Raw genomic sequence first — 15,973 nt, 5'->3', positions numbered from 1 at the left:
AAGATGAATCTTGAAAAACAGGTAATATCAGGAGTAAAATTTTGTTGGAAATGCACCTCCCCATTTCTAGAATAATGTTAAGAAAGCTTGGGGTTTTCCAGCCAGCTCATGTAATCTGTGGTTGAAGGTTGTTTATTACTAGAATGAGTTAGGGCTCAACATAAATTCTATTCCTGATTTTTCATTTTTATAAATTTATGTGCCAAGAAAACTTATCTGTATAAATAAATTAATGGGAATGGAGAGAGTTTTGTTACGGGATTGTTACCTGGTTCTATTGCTTCTTTCTCAATGCCAAGATTCACAGAACAATCCATCAAAAAAATCATTTTTAACTTTTCTGTTAACCAACATGGCATTTAAGACTCCCACAGTCTTGCTGTCAGAAAAGAAATCGAAACCACCAGGCTTATAAAAAGGTGTTCAATCAAATCATTCAGGTCATTTGCTTTCTTTCCTAGTTACTTCCTTACCAGTATTTCAAATTGTCCCACTGATTCCCCACAGGTTTTAAAACCCCAGGTCAGTACATCATAGTAAGATGGGAGAGAGGTAGGAGTCCTTTCACAAAGGGGAAGGACATTACGAGAAGACTTGGATCCTTATCAACGACATATCCTCGACATCCATTTTGGACATGTGTGAGCTGAGGCTCTGAAAGTGGATTCCTTTTGAAGAATCCAGACCCCGCCCCGGATGACCATCTCTGCACACCTGGGGCAAACGGCACGCTTGCCCCAACATGAAGAGCACTGCTCTAGACTGTAGTGTGACAGGAAATTACTATTATTGGGATAAGAATTGTGAGTGGTCTTATAGATACATATTCATAAGCAAACTGCAATACTTATTTATAGAACCTGAATTCTTGTCTTGGTCCCACAGCTAATGTGTGAACCGTTGACTAATATAGCTGGAAAAAAGAAGCTGGAAGCTGCGAATTGTAGCCTGCATTTCTCCAACCTCTGAAATACAGAACAAAGCATAGAAGACGCTCCATATGTGGTCCAGGTGGCATCACAGTGCTTTAAAAACTAAGTTATGATAGCACTTTAACCACTTAAACTGGTTAAGTTTGGCTGGAAGAAAGAAGACTCGGGGCAGTAGTAGCTGGCCCACTTCATAGAGCTACTGAAAAGATTTATGGAGACTAAAGAAGTAAGATTCTCATGTCTGACTCTTTGCGACCCCATGGACTATAGCCCGCCAGGCTCCTCTGTCCCTGGAATTCTCCAGGCAAGAATACTGGAGTGGAGTGCCATTCCCTTTTCCAGGGGATCTTCCCGACCCAGGGATTGAACCCGGGTCTCCTGCACTGCAGGTGGATTCTTTACTATCTGAGCCACCAGGGAGGCCCCCAAAGGAGTAAGAAAAAAAAAATATATATATATATATATGCATAGTAGTTGTAACTTAAAAGGGATTTATCATTAATATAGGTGCTGGTTTTTCAAGGCACAACAATTTCATTTTAAGTAAACTTGCAAGTGATTATTCATCTGAAATAATTTCTCATTGGAATTAAGCATGTAAAGAATGCAACTAGAATTAAAGCATGTAAAATCTCAGAAATCAAACAGGAGATTTAACTGCCAGAGAAAACATTCTGACTCAGAAAATATGCTCATATCAGCCAATGTCAAATATAAACTCCCAAACAGTAGAAGGTGCTTCCTCCAGCTGAGCTTCAGACACCTGAATTAGCCACAGATATAGGAATGCTTCTCCAGTACGACCCAGTGAGGCCCAGCAAGAGCAAGCCTTTTAATGAACATATTTAGCTCCTTTTGAATTGTGTGAATTAAGATGCCCCTAAATACTTTTTAAATACACAAAAAATATTCTTTAATATAAAACTGATGACATTTTAAACTCTCCCATAGAGGAGCTACCCCCAAAAAAAGTTTTTTTCCATATTTCCTATGATGATAAAATTAAATGTTTAAGTGGTTAATGTGCTATGATAACTTAGTTTCTAAAGCACTGTGATACCATCTGGACCACATATGGAGCGTCTTCTATACTTTGCTCTGTATTACAGATGTTCAGCTCAGTTCAGTCGCTCAGTTGTGTCCAACTCTTTGCGACCCCAAGGACTGCAGCACGCCAGGCTTCCCCGTCCATCACCAACTCCCAGAGCTTGCTCAGACTCATGTCCACGGAGTCGGTGGTCTGACCATCTCATCCTCTGTTGGGGGAGTGCAAACTAGCCTTCTCAGAATCCTGGGCCCCAGGGCCCGCTTAGGTTCTGCCAGTAGGGGGCGCTGGTGCGGGATGAGAAGGAGGGAGGCCGCGGGGGCTCAGCTTCCGGCGGTGGTGGCAGCGCTGGCTCCAGCGGTAGCAAGCGCAGCAAGCAGTACTGGATCCCCTGGAGGAGGGCGTGCAGCCCGCTGCAGCGTTCTTGCCTGGAGACTCCCAGGGACAGAGGAGCCTGGTGGGCTACAGTCCACGGGGTCGCACAGAGTCAGACAGAGCTGAGTGACTGTGCCGGCCCCGTGCTTCTAACCACTCCCCGGCTCCATGGAGGCGAAGGGACAGGACTCCCTGGCTCTGAGATGCTGTGGAGCAGGGCAGGGCGTCTGCAGGAGCTGTCCCCTGCTTGCCTGGCTTTTCCAAAACAGCTCAAATCTACATCTTTTTTTTTTTTCAACCCCTTCCTGCTTTATATACCTGGTTTCTTTTCTTTTCTTTTCTTTTATGACTGGGAGCCTGCTATCTTTCAAAAGCATGCGTGTGAGTATTAGTCACTCAGTCATGGCCAATTCTTTGTGACCCCATGGACTGCAGCCCACCAGGCTTCTCTGTCCATGAGATTTTCCAGACAAGGATACTGGAGTGGGTTGCCATTTCCCTCTCCGTGGGATCTTTCCAACCCAGGGATCGAACCCGGGTCTCCTGCACTGCAGGCAGATTCTTTAACAACTGAGCTACAAGGGAAACCCTTCAAAAGCATAAAGTAAATTAATTTAAACAAATTACATACCTGGAAAGAAATGCGTGTGCGTGACAGCACGCGCCGCACGCACACACACACACACTCAGATTTCCAGCACAGGGAACAGACACTGCAGTCACAAGACTGAAGGGCTTGGTTTTGACTCTTGCTCGCCCAGTTGGGAGGCAGACCCCTGCCTCCTGGGGTGAGTGCATCGTAATCAGTTCTGAGCTCGCTATCTGCTGCCCAGACTCATCTCTGGGTCTGAGATGTTTTTGTGCCTAAAGAGAGGTTGGCAGGCACTGAAGTCAATGAATGTTACAGGCTAAGGACTTTTTTCCTGAAAAAAAAAAGTACTAAAATTTTGCTGTAATTCCCAGGGAGACCTAAAACCCATCTCTTGTCAGAACTAAGTATGAATCAAAAACACAAACATTTATGCCTGTCCTAAGGCAATCTACCAAGAACAAGTGAAGCATCTCCTTTCTTGTAAGTGTACACATTTAAAATTATTTTTAAATGCTCATAAATCCATTGCACCCATCCTGTTAATTTTCCTTTAAAGTAACTTTTATTTAAATTTCAACTCATCTCTACACAAGGAAAATTACTCCCCTTGGCACGAGCAGAAAGCCAATCAGATAAGGATTCAAACAACTGTTTATGGAATTCTGGAAGGATCTCATCATTTCATTTGCAGAAAGCACAACTCTAGCCTAATTAGATTGTTTCAAAGGGCTTCCAACCAAGTGCTTTTCTTAGCTTTTCCTAGATGTTAAAATCCAAACAGACATTATGTCAACTTGAGTTGTAATGATAAAATGCTGAATCAGGTCATCGTCAGATATATGCTCAAGTTTTGATGTCTAAATTATCCTTAGAACCAGGGCAACAGAATATCTTCAGTACACAAAGGTCAAAGGGAGGAAGTAGGCAAAAATAAAGCAGGGATGCAAAAGACAGGAGTTCAGGAGGGGGCCTGCCTGCTCCTGAAACCACAGGGAGCAATCCCTGATGGCTGGCAGCTGACTTTTCCATAGACATGCTATTTAGTACTCTGGGGGCTTCCCTGGTGGCTCAGAGGGTAAAGCATCTGCCTGCAGTGCAGGAGACCTGGGTTCAGTCCCTGGGTCAGGAAGATCCCCTGGAGAAGGAAATGGCAACCCACTCCAGTGTTCTTGCTTGGAGAATCCCATGGACGGAGGACCCTGGTGGGCTACAGTCCATAGGTTCGCAAAGAGTCGGCCGTGACTGAGCAACTTGACTTTCACTTAGTCCTCTTGAACAAACTCTCACATAAGAGAGTCTAAGTTGAGAGGACATCACAGTACTTGACTCCAGCCACGGCCATGAAAAACAGTTTTCATTCTCTGTATTGTGGGAGAAAGAGAAGTCGCTGGAATTGATTAAGCTCCGAGTGCCTCTGTTTTGACTTTCCCAGGATGTGTTGTGAATCGAGCCACTCCTCATCAGCTCTCAGTGAGAAATCAACAGCCAACAAACTCTTCATCAGTGTTATCAATATCACGTACGCCCTTGGTTTGACCACCAGGTGTGGGGTGCCTCTGGCTACAATTAGCACCGGCCAATCACACATTGATCCCATGGATGGATTCCATTTCTAATCCACAAGCTGCCATCACAGAGCCTATTAACGGTTTAAAATACTGTAATCACAGGGACTTCCCTGGTGACCCAGTGGTTAAGACTCCACACTCCCAATGTAGAAGTCCTGGGTTTGACCCCTGGTTGGGAAACCAGATCCCACACCCTGCAAATAAGAGCTTGCACGTGGCAACTAAAAAGATCCTGCATGCTGCAACAAAGACCAAGGATTCCACATGATGCAACTAAGACATGAAGCAGCCAAACAAATAAGTATTTTAAAAACACCGCCATCACAGAGAAAATCATTTGGGTTGGATTTCCAAGAGGGGGAAGCACGTCATTATTAATTCTAGTTTTAATGAAAATTTCTTTAACATGATCTGATAGCATTATTTGGGTATCTCACTACCAAAAATTTCCTGCTTTTCTGATCTATGTGAGCCGTCATGATGAGCTGCAGGTATGGAAAATGATCATAATTATTTAAAGCTTCCAATGGTGTGCTGGCATCCCACAGATGAGGCCAGGAGGAATACCAGCTCAGGCTTTGTTTCTGCCTCCATGGGGAGCTTATCACATGGCTCAGCGCTGTTGTTTAGTCGCTAAGTTATGTCCGACTCTTTTGAGAGCAGCAGGACTGTAGCCCACCAGGCTCCTCTGTCCATGGGATTTCCCGGCAAGAATACTAGAGTGGGTTGCCATTACCTTCTCCAGGGGATCTTCGCAACCCAGGGATCGAACCTGGGCCTCCTGCATTGGCAGGCAGATTCTTTACCACTGAGCCACCAGGAACCAGGGTAGCTTATGGAAAGCAAACACAGGGCAATCGCGATTTAAACTGCATGGGACTGACTAAATGCAAGAGGGCCTCAGCAAAAGACATGACTGGTGGGAATCCAGAGCAATCAGATCCATGGAGAAAGTGGGACATAAACAAAGCCTTCAATAATGAGCTGCATTTAGAAGGGAAACAAAGGGAAAGAAGGGGGTTTGAACAGGGCGACGGGCAACCTAGGCACAGGGACCGAATCACCTGTGCCAATGAGGTCCACATCTGCCTGCAGCAGAGAGGGCGGCAGGCGCAGACTTAAAGCTGCGTGACCACCTGTGTCTGTGTCCCCAGTGGGGCAGGTGGCAATGGGACAGGGTTTACTGCTCAGAAAACCAGAGGCATCAAGAGTGCTCATAACAAAGGAGAAAGATCTCAAGGACAGAGGAAGAGTCTGGAAGGTTGCAAATGGAAAGGCCCAGAGCAGAAGCCCTAACCCCAGGACAGAACAAGATTCCAGGGAGAGGAGAGCAAGACCCAGAGACAAGGAACTCAAGAGTCTGCAACAGTCGCCTAGAACAGGCGATCACTGGTGTAAAGTGGCCCGCCATGTAACGCAAGGTTTACAGAATGTCACTTGTCCTACAGCCGCTCTCCAAGGTCAATAATAGTCACACTTTCATATATATATATATAAATATATATAGAAGCTTCCCTGGTAACTCAGGGAAAGAATCCACCTGCAATTCAGGAGACCCCGGTTTGATTCCTGGGTTGGGAAGATCCCCTGGAGAAGGGAAAGGCTACCCATTCCATTATTCTAGCCTGAAGAATTCCATGGACTGTATAGTCCATGGGGTCACAAAGAGTCGGACATGACTGAGCGACTTTTGCTTTTCATATATAGTCAAGCAAACAAACTCGGAAATAGCATGGAGAGATGTCCTTTAAATGCACAGCTTTCTGTGTGAGCTTGCGAAACTGGAAGAAAGGAGAAAGCTAAATTTACTCGGATAATAATAATGCCTCATTATTTATTAAGACCTTCGTGTGACTTACCTTCAAACCTTAGACGTTCAACCTGTTTTATTTCTTTGTAGCAAAGACAAGCAATTACTCATCTGAAAATGTTTATGATTTCTCTAAAGAACTGAGACTATCTGAGGACAAGAGAAAGCTGACTGGCTCTGAATCTGTACAGACCCAAGGACAGAGGCGCCGCGGCTCTGGAGTCAGCCCAGGCGTCTTGATCGGCCCCTCCTAACTTTGTGTCCCTTGGCAGTTTTCTTAATGTCTTTTTAAAAATATGAATTTATTTATTTTTATTCTTGGCTGTGCTGGGTCTCTGTTGCCGCACGGGCTTCTCCCTAGCTGTGGAGGGCAGGGGGCCCTCTCGAGGTGCAGCGCGTGGGCTTCTCATGGCAGCGGCTGCTCTCGTTGTGGAGCACTGGCTCTAGGGCTTGCAGGCTTCAGTAGTTGCTGCACATGAGCTCAGAGCTGCGGCTCCAGGGGTCGAGAGCACGGGCTCAGTAGTTGCTGTGCGTGGGCTTAGTTGTTCTGCGGCATGTGGGGTCTTCCTGGATCCAGGGTCAAACCTGTGGCTCCTGCATTGGCAGGTGAATTCTCCACCACCAAGCCACCAGGAAAACCCTTCTTGACGTCTTTAACCCCTCTGGGTCCCTATCTATAAAAAGAGCATGAGAACTGGACTGATGCTGTCACTCAGATAATACATGTAAAGTACTTAGTATAACACTCGAGACATTCAGTTCAGTTCAGTCACTCAGTCATGTCCGACTCTTTGCGACCCCATGAATCACAGCACACCAGGCCTCCCTGTCCATCACCAACTCCCGGAGTTCACCCAAACTCATGTCCGCAGAGTCGGTGATGCCATCCAGCCATCTCATTCTCTGTCGTCCCCGTCTCCTCCCGCCCCCAACCTTTCCCAGCATCAGAATCTTTTCCAGTGAGTCAACTCGTCGCATGAGGTGGCCAAAGTATTGGAGTTTCAGCTTTAGCATCAGTCCCTCCAATGAACACCCAGGATTGATCTCCTTTAGAATGGACTGGTTGGATCTCCTTGCAGTCCAAGGGACTCTCAAGAGTCTTCTCCAGCACCACAGTTCAAAAGCATCAATTCTTCGGCGATCGAGATATTAAATACCCAATAAATGTTCCCAACTACCTTATGGTTAGCGATCTAATGATAGTGATGTTGCTGTTGTTGTTCAGTGTACTAAGTCGTGCCCAGCTCTTTGTGATCGCATGGACTGCAGCACACCAGGCTTCCCTGTCCTTCACTGTATCTCGGAGTTTTCTCAATTCATGTTCATAGAGTCAGTGATGCCATCAAACCATTTCATTCTCTGTCTCCCCTTTCTCCTCTTGCCCTCAGTCTTTCCCAACATCAGGGTCTTTTCCAATGAGTCAGTTCTTCCCATCAGGTGGCCAAAGTATTGGAGTTTCAGCTTCAGCATCAGTCCTTCCAATGAATATTCAGGACTGATTTCCTTTAGGATGGACTGGTTGGATCTCCTTGCAATCCAAGGGACTCTCAAGAGTCTTCTCCAACACCAGAGTTTGAAAGCATCGATTCTTCACTGCTCAGCTTTCTTTATGGTCCAACTCTCACATCCATACATGGCTACTGGAAAAACCATAGCTTTGACTAGAAGGGCCTTTGTTGGCAAAGTGATGTCTCTGCTTTTTATTATGTTGTCTAGGTTTGTCATAGCTTTTCTTCCAAGGAACAAGTGTCTTTTAATTTCATGATGATGATAGTAAATACCATAATGAATGGTTTTAAAATGTAGTTTTCAACACTGACTTCTTGTTAAAATTACTTGGAATAAGTGAAAACAAGCCCAGGCTCTGCTCCAGACCAATTAAATCAGAATCCAGTCTAACAAGCAGGTGAGTTTGAAAACCCTGGGTAGGCATAGAGGTTATAAGTACACAGGTTCCATGCCTGCGGAGGGGTAGTTAATTTTCACATGGTATGCTTTTTTTTTTTTTTTCAGCATCTAGATGGAGAAGGAAGTAGCAACCCACTCCAGTGTTCTTGCCTGGAGAATACCAGGGACGGGGGAGCCTGGTGGGCTGCCGTCTATGGCGTCACACAGAGTCGGACACGACTGAAGTGACTTAGCAGCATGCTGGGTTGGCTAGGGTCCCCCAGCCCTCGCCCGGCTGCTGTCAATCTGGAACCTCAGAAAATGACTTTGTTTGGAAATAGGGTCTTAGCAGACGTAACTGGTGAAGATGAGGTCATACTGGCTCAGGGTGGGCCCTAATGTAACGGCTGGTGTCCTTATAAGAGGGGAGGCAGAGACACAGGCATGCACATGGCAGCGAGGGCGCACACCTTGGGGGGACACAGGGAGGGACTGGAGCGGTGCGTCTGCGAGCTGAAGGCGCCAAGGGCGGCCGGCGTGTTTGTGTGCTAGGGCCGTCACGGCAAAGTATGGCTTTAAGCAACAGAAATTTATTTCTTACATCTTGGGGCCCGACGTCTGAGATGACGGTGTCAGCAGGGTTCGTTTCTTCCGAGGCCTCGCTTCTCAGCTCGGAGGCAGGCAACTTCTCGCTCTGTCTTTACCCGGCCTCCCTCTCTGTGTGCGTCTGTGTTGACCTAACAAGGTCGTCAGTCATCTGAATCGGGGCCCACTGAAATGACTTCAATTTAATTTCCCCTTTTGTTATTGTTGTTTAGTCACTAAGTCGTGTCCAACTCTTTTGGGACCCCACGGACTATAGCCCACCAGGCTCCTCAGCCCATGGGATTTTCCAGGCAAGAATACTGGAGTGGGTTGCCATGCTCTTCTCCAGGAGATCTTCCTGACCCAAGGATCAAACCCTCATCTTGCATCTCCTGCATTGGCAGGTGGGTTCTTTACCACTAGTGCCACCTGGGAAGCCCTTGAAGACCGCAGGCCTGTTGAAACCAGAAGGTTGATGATCATGACTCCAGAAATACCACCTTATGACCTCACCATCAATCAGTCAGAGGGCTGTCTGTGAGCGTGCCATGCATACTGTGACCCTCTTCCTCCCCTTGCCTTTAAAGACCTTCTCTGAAAGCCGTCAGGGGATTTGGATCTTTTGAACATAAGCTGCAATAAACATCATTCTTTCCTTCACCACAACCCTGTGTGAATAGACTGGCTTTATTGTTGGTTCAAATTTGGTTTGGTAACAGGATCACTTTCCACTGTTTGTGTTTGAGATGCTCTACTCTTCGAAATTCCCTAAAACAGTGTGCATTTAAAGTGGCACACAATATCTGACTCACATTTTTGTAGTATTCTCTGTCCTGGAGACCAAGATCAGCCTTGAGTGCTGGTGATGAGTTGACTTCTCAGATACCCTGTTCTGTGACATTAACCGTGTTCATCTGTGTTCAGTTGTTCAGTCATGTCTTGACTCTTTGCAATCCCATGGACAGTAGCCTGCCAGGCTCCTCTCTCCATGGAATTATTTAGGCAAGAATACTGCAGTGGAGTGTCATTTCCTCCTCCAGGGGATTGTCCTAACCCAGGGATCGAACCCACATCTCCTGCATTGGCAGGTGGGTTTTTTAACACTGTGCCGCCTGGGAAGCCCCGATATTAACCATACATAACACCAATACTTGATGTTCAAGCTTCAAGGCAGAGGCCTCCCAAAATGGGTCTGCTCAGCATGTGTCTTTACGAGATATCACTAAAACAATAATCTATGTTAGAATAATAACAGGTCCTACATGTGGTATTAGGGAGAAGTGCCTTGGAAATGAGATGATCCCTCCTTTGATTAAAATCTTTAATAGCTGCTCACTTTTTAGAGAAGAAAGTTCAGACCTTTTATTACAGCTTTCAAAGCTCCTTCCATAGTGCCTCAACACATTTTCCAATCTTACCACCCGTCACTCTTGGCTGCACAGGCCTGTTCACCCATATTTGAGTTATTTTTACCTTTGTGGGCTTCCAGCTGTTTTCTCTGTCTAGAACACCATTTTCCCATCTCTTCTCTGTCAGATAAAAATTCCACTCCTTCCTTCTTCAAGACCTAGTTAAAATGCAAACCCTGGATTGGAGACACCCTACCTTCCAGATTCTTCATGAAAATCTATTTCAGTTAGCTCCAGAGGTCACATACCTTAACAGTGACCACATATCCTGAATTTTCTAGAGAAGTCCTTATACCATAATTTTCTTTGTCTCTAAGGTGAACTTGTTACTTCTCCTACTAGAGGTCCCAGTTTGGGGACTGATAAACTCATTTATGGGAGAAGGCAATGGCACCCCAATCCAGTACTCTTGTCTGGAAAATCCCATGGACAGAGGAACCTGATAGGCTGCAGTCCATGGGGTGGCTGAGTGTTGGACGTGACTGAGCGACTTCACTTTCACTTATCACTTGCATGCATTGGAGAAGGAAATGGCAACCCACTCCAGTGTTCTTGCCTGGAGAATCCCAGGGATGGGGGAGCCTGGTGGGCTGCCGTCTATGGGGTCGCACAGAGTCGGACACGACTGAAGCGACTTAGCAGCAGCAGCAGCAGCAAACTCTTTTACTACAACACTATCATTCTGTATTGTCCAATAAAAAATCTGAAAAATAGAATGACTGTTTTTTAAAAAAATCATTGCCCATACTTTTTTAAAACTATTTTTTATTTAAGCAACATGGCAAATGTATATAAATTAGAAGAAAAACAACCAGTTATTGCTGGTTTTGTTCAGTTGCTAAGTCATGTCAGAATCTTTGACACCCCAAGAACTGCAGGACACCAGGATTCCCTGCCATTCACTATCTCCTGTAATCACCTGAAATTCCACTCTATTATGAATGTTTTTCTATATTTTTGCCCATGCATATATATACACCACACGTGTGTTTTTAAAAGATAAGGTTATATTCATGTACTATTTTATTTGTTCTTTGTTCTTCTACTATTCTACACAGTCTGCATGGGATTTGTGAGTTAGTGAATCTCTTTTCCATACCATCACTATAAATGGCTCAGTCAGTTCAGTTCAGTCGCTCAGTCGTGTCCGACTCTCAGCGACCCCATGAATCACGGCACGCCAGGCCTCCCTGTCCATCACCAACTCCCGGAGTTCACTCAAACTCATATCCACAGAGTTGGTGATGCCATCCAGCCATCTCATTCACTGTCGTCCCCTTCTCCTCCTGCCCCCAACCTTTCCCAGCATGAGAGTCTTTTCCAGTGAGTCAACTCGTTGCATGAGGTGGCCAAAGTATTGCAGTTTCAGCTTTAGCATCAGTCCTTCCAATGAACACCCAGGATTGATCTCCCTTAGAATGGACTGGTTGGATCTCCTTGTGGTACAAGGGACTCTCAAGAGTCTTCTCCAGCACCACAGTTCAAAAGCATCAATTCTTCGGCGATCAGCTTTCTTCACAGTCCGGCTCTCACATCCATACATGACCACGGGAAAAACCATAGCCTTGACTAGACGGACCTTTGTTGGCAAAGTAATGTCTCTGCTTTTTAATATACTATCAAGGTTGGTCATAACTTTCCTTCCAAGGAGTAAGCGTCTTTTAATTTCGTGGCTGCAATCAGCATCTGCAGTGATTTTGGAGCCCCAAAAAATAAAGTCTGACACTGTTTCCACTGTTTTTCCATCTATTTCCCATGAAGTGATGGGACCAGATGCCATGATCTTTGTTTTCTGAATGTTACATTTAGTCTATTCCATATGTGATCAGAATTATTAAACCTATTATTAGACCATAAATATTAAACCTATTCTTTATACTGGAAAAGAGAGTAGGTAGTTTTAAGTTTTTCACCATTACAGAAATACGCTGAAAGCCTTACTCTAAAAAAGAAATGCAAAACATGAGTTTTGAAATATAATCAAGTTATAGCAAGGAAAATAGACATTTGGGGATGAAAGATTAAATTATAATTTCAAAAATATTCCAGTTGGTTTGTTAACCTTCTTACATGCCAACTTATTACAAAACAAGTTTTGAAAAATATTGTGTAAAGCAGCCTTCTAATTTATGTAGGTTGCAGTTTTTTTGTAAAACTCTTATGCAGACTCCTAAAATATACATCGTGGTGTTGGAGAAGAATCGTGAGAGTCCCTTGGACTGCAAGGAGATCCAACCAGTCCATTCTAATGGAGATCAGTCCTGAATGTTCATTGGAAGGACTGATGCTAAAGCTGAAACTCCAATACTTTGGCCACCTCATGCGATGAGTTGGGCAGGAGGAGAAGGGGACGACAGAGAATGAGATGGCTGGATGGCATCACCGACTTGATGGACATGAGTTTGAGTGAACTCCGGGAGTTGGTGACGGACAGGGAGGCCTGGCGTGCTGTGATTCATGGGGTCGCAAAGAGTCGGACACGACTGAGCAACTGAACTGAACTGAAAATAAACATACATGAGCACATTCCATAGAAATTCATTTTTTTCCAACAAATTGTTTCAATCCCAGTTTTTAAGAAAATATAATGTAGAATCTGTTTATATTAGTCTAATTGTTAGAATGATCAGAGATTCTTCTTGGAGTTGATTTTGTATCCTTAACATGATAAAAGTTCTCTGTAATAATTAGGAAATGTAGACATTTAAAAGGACATAATAAATATACTAAAATGACTCAACATTTTGGAGACAAAGCTGTCCAGACTGCACAATGGGAAAAATAAAAAAGGATGACATAGTCTACATATATAGGTCAGATACATTTGTGAGCGCCAGTAATAAACAATGAAATACAAATCAGAAACAAGAAGTTCAGAACTCCTTGATTCTTATTAGGACTCTAACTGCAGTTATTCATGGGGGTTGATTTGTATTTGAAACATACAACAATTAGTACCAAAATTGAGCCCACTGTTTGATCATTATAAGTACAGAGGGCCAAACATAACACACAGAACTTATCCTTCAGTTCAGTTCAGTTCAGTTCAGTTCACTCGTGTCTGACTCTTTGCAACCCCATGAATCACAGCACGCCAGGCCTCCCTGTCCATCACCAACTCCCAGAGTTCACTCAAACTCACCTCCATCGAGTCAGTGATGCCATCCAGCCATCTCATTCTCTGTTGTCCCCATCTCCTCCCACCCCCAATCCCTCCCAGCATCAGAGTCTTTTCCAGTGAGTCAACTCATCACATGAGGTGGCCAAAGTATTGGAGCTTCAGTTTTAGCATCAGTCCTTCCAATGAACATTCAGGACTGATCTCCTTTAGAATGGACTGGTTGGATCTCCCTTCAGTCCAAGGGACTCTCAAGGGTCTTCTCCAGCACCACAGTTCAAAGTATCAATTCTTCGGCGATCAGCTTTCTTCACAGTCCAACTCTCACATCCATACATGACCACTGGAAAAACCATAGCCTTGACTAGACAGACCTTAGAAACATGATAATGTTTAAAACTAATAATAAACACGTAGGTGCCTTTTTGTGATTCTTTGGTTTGGGGAAGGCCAATTAACCTATCATGAAGCAAGATGTGGGGACTTTTACAAGTGCAAAAAGTAGTTCTATCTTATGTAGTTGGCATTTTGAAAACGGTGCCAGGAGATATTTTGCTACTAAAAATTGTCCTCAAATACACACAAAGATATTTGGTAGTTTTCTGGGCTGTTGGACATTATGGAACCTACAGGAAGGATTTATAAGCCATCTGATTGTAGGTTGGGTGAAACAGAGGAAAACTACTAAAAATAATAACAATAATAAATCCCACAATGAGTTTAACTATCCCTTATGAGAAAATAAACACATGACCTTCTCTGTCCTTTGCAGAGAAAGACAGACTCCCCTGCCCTCACCTCCCATGTGAGGATTTGAAACAGAAATTTTCAAAATCTGCCATCTTGAGATGTCAAGGACTTCCTGATACATGTTACAGTCCACCAGGCATGCCTTGAAGAGGAATTCTAGGATCAAGAAGACCCATCTCATCTTACGAGATTTCAGTTTGTGTGTTTCAAACACTGTTTCTCCTTTTAGAAACCACCATTACCAAAGATTTTCATAATCTAGTCAGAACATGGAGTACCATGTACATCTTTTAAAGTCTTCCGAAGCCCATATTTTCTGATAGAACTCACTCTTACAACACAGGCAGCCAAGCTAAAGAAACACCAGCAATAATGCCACAGGAAAATTGACTTCTCCAGAATGTAAAAACTGGCCTTCAGGATGTAAATCTTTGGTATTTTCCCACTTTGATGCTTATCTTTTTTAATCTTCTAAAAATCATTGATTTTTCTATGAAAAAAAGCCATGCTCTCTGTGAAGCAATTATCCTTCAATAAAAAATAAATAGATTAAAAAAAAAAACCATGTTCTAATCCTATCACATCTTTTTGACTTTGACACATCATTCTAGAATTTTCGGAGCCTTAAGTTTTATGCTCACATCAAAACCCAGGACACTGAACAGATAGTTTGGAAGGTCTGTGCTTCCCTGTTCTGATATTTTCTGTCCTGTGAACATGGACTGAGTGTCAGAAGCACCAGCTGACTCATAACAGCAAAGTAATTTCTATTTGATTAGGAAAGAAACAACATACAGTGAGACATTTTAGAGGAGAAACAGAACATTATATAAATCAATAAGAAAGGCAGGAGTTACTGCCTGCAATAAAGGACCACAAAGTTTGAAAATGGTAAACTGACTCAAACAAACAAAAAAAAAGCTTTGTGCCAAACAATATACAATGGGGGAAAGGCAGTCTCTTCAGCAGGTGGTATTGGGAAAGGTGGACAGCTACATGTAAGTCATGGAAGCTAAAACACATCCTCACAGCACACACAGAAATAAACTTGAAATGACTTAAAGATTTACGTGTAAGATAAGACACCATAAAATTCCTGGAGGAGAATATAAGCAAACTTTCTCTGACATAAATCATACCAGTGCTTTCCCAGGTCAGTCTCCCAAGGCAATAGAAATACTAGCAATAGTAAACAAATGGAGCCTATTCACACATAAAAGGTTTGCACATCAAAGGGAGCCATAAGCAAAATGAAAAGACATCTTATGTATAGCCTGGGATAAAATATTTGCAAATGATGCAACAGATAAAGGATTACTTTCCAAAATATGCAAACAGCTCCTACAATCCAATAACAAAAAACCAAACAAACCAATAGAAAAATAGGCACAAGATCTAAATAGACATTTCTCCAAAGAATGCACACAGGTGGCCAACAGGCACATGAAAAGATGCTCATCATTGCTAAATATTAAAAAGCACAAATCAAAACTACAACAAGGTACCACCTCACATCGGTCAGACTGGCCATCATTAAAAAGCCTACAAATAACAAATGCTGGAGAGGGTGTGCAGCAAATTTCCCCTCCTACATTGTTGGTAAGAGCGTAAATGGGTGCAGCCACTGTGGAGAACAGTATGGAGGTTCCTCACAAAAGTAAAAATAGAGCTATCATATGACCTAGCAACCCCACTCCTGGGATATATCTAATTGAAAACTCTAATTCAAAAAGATACCTGCACCCCTATGTTCATAGTAACACTATAGTAGCCAAGACATGGAAACAACCTAAATATCCATCAACAGATGAATGGCTCTAGAAGTTGTGGGGGGGTATGTGTGTGTGTATAGTAAAATATTAGCCATAAAAACAAAATAATGCCATTTGCAGCCACATGGAT

At 43.7% G+C, this 15,973-nt stretch overlaps 1 protein-coding gene across 1 annotated transcript in view; it reads right to left on the bottom strand.

Annotated features, from left to right (window-relative positions):
- The window catches only part of SLC22A3 (solute carrier family 22 member 3), a 100,498-nt gene that overhangs the window by 59,654 nt on the left and 24,871 nt on the right, over positions 1 to 15,973 (bottom strand). The window lies entirely within an intron of this gene.

The sequence above is a fragment of the Moschus berezovskii genome, chromosome 10 (assembly GCF_049115385.1).
Source record: "Moschus berezovskii isolate FMDL1 chromosome 10, NW_MosBer_1.0, whole genome shotgun sequence".
Lineage (NCBI taxonomy): Eukaryota > Metazoa > Chordata > Mammalia > Artiodactyla > Moschidae > Moschus > Moschus berezovskii.
Note: the sequence above shows the minus strand (reverse complement) of the source record. Positions and strands in the feature narration are given on the sequence as shown.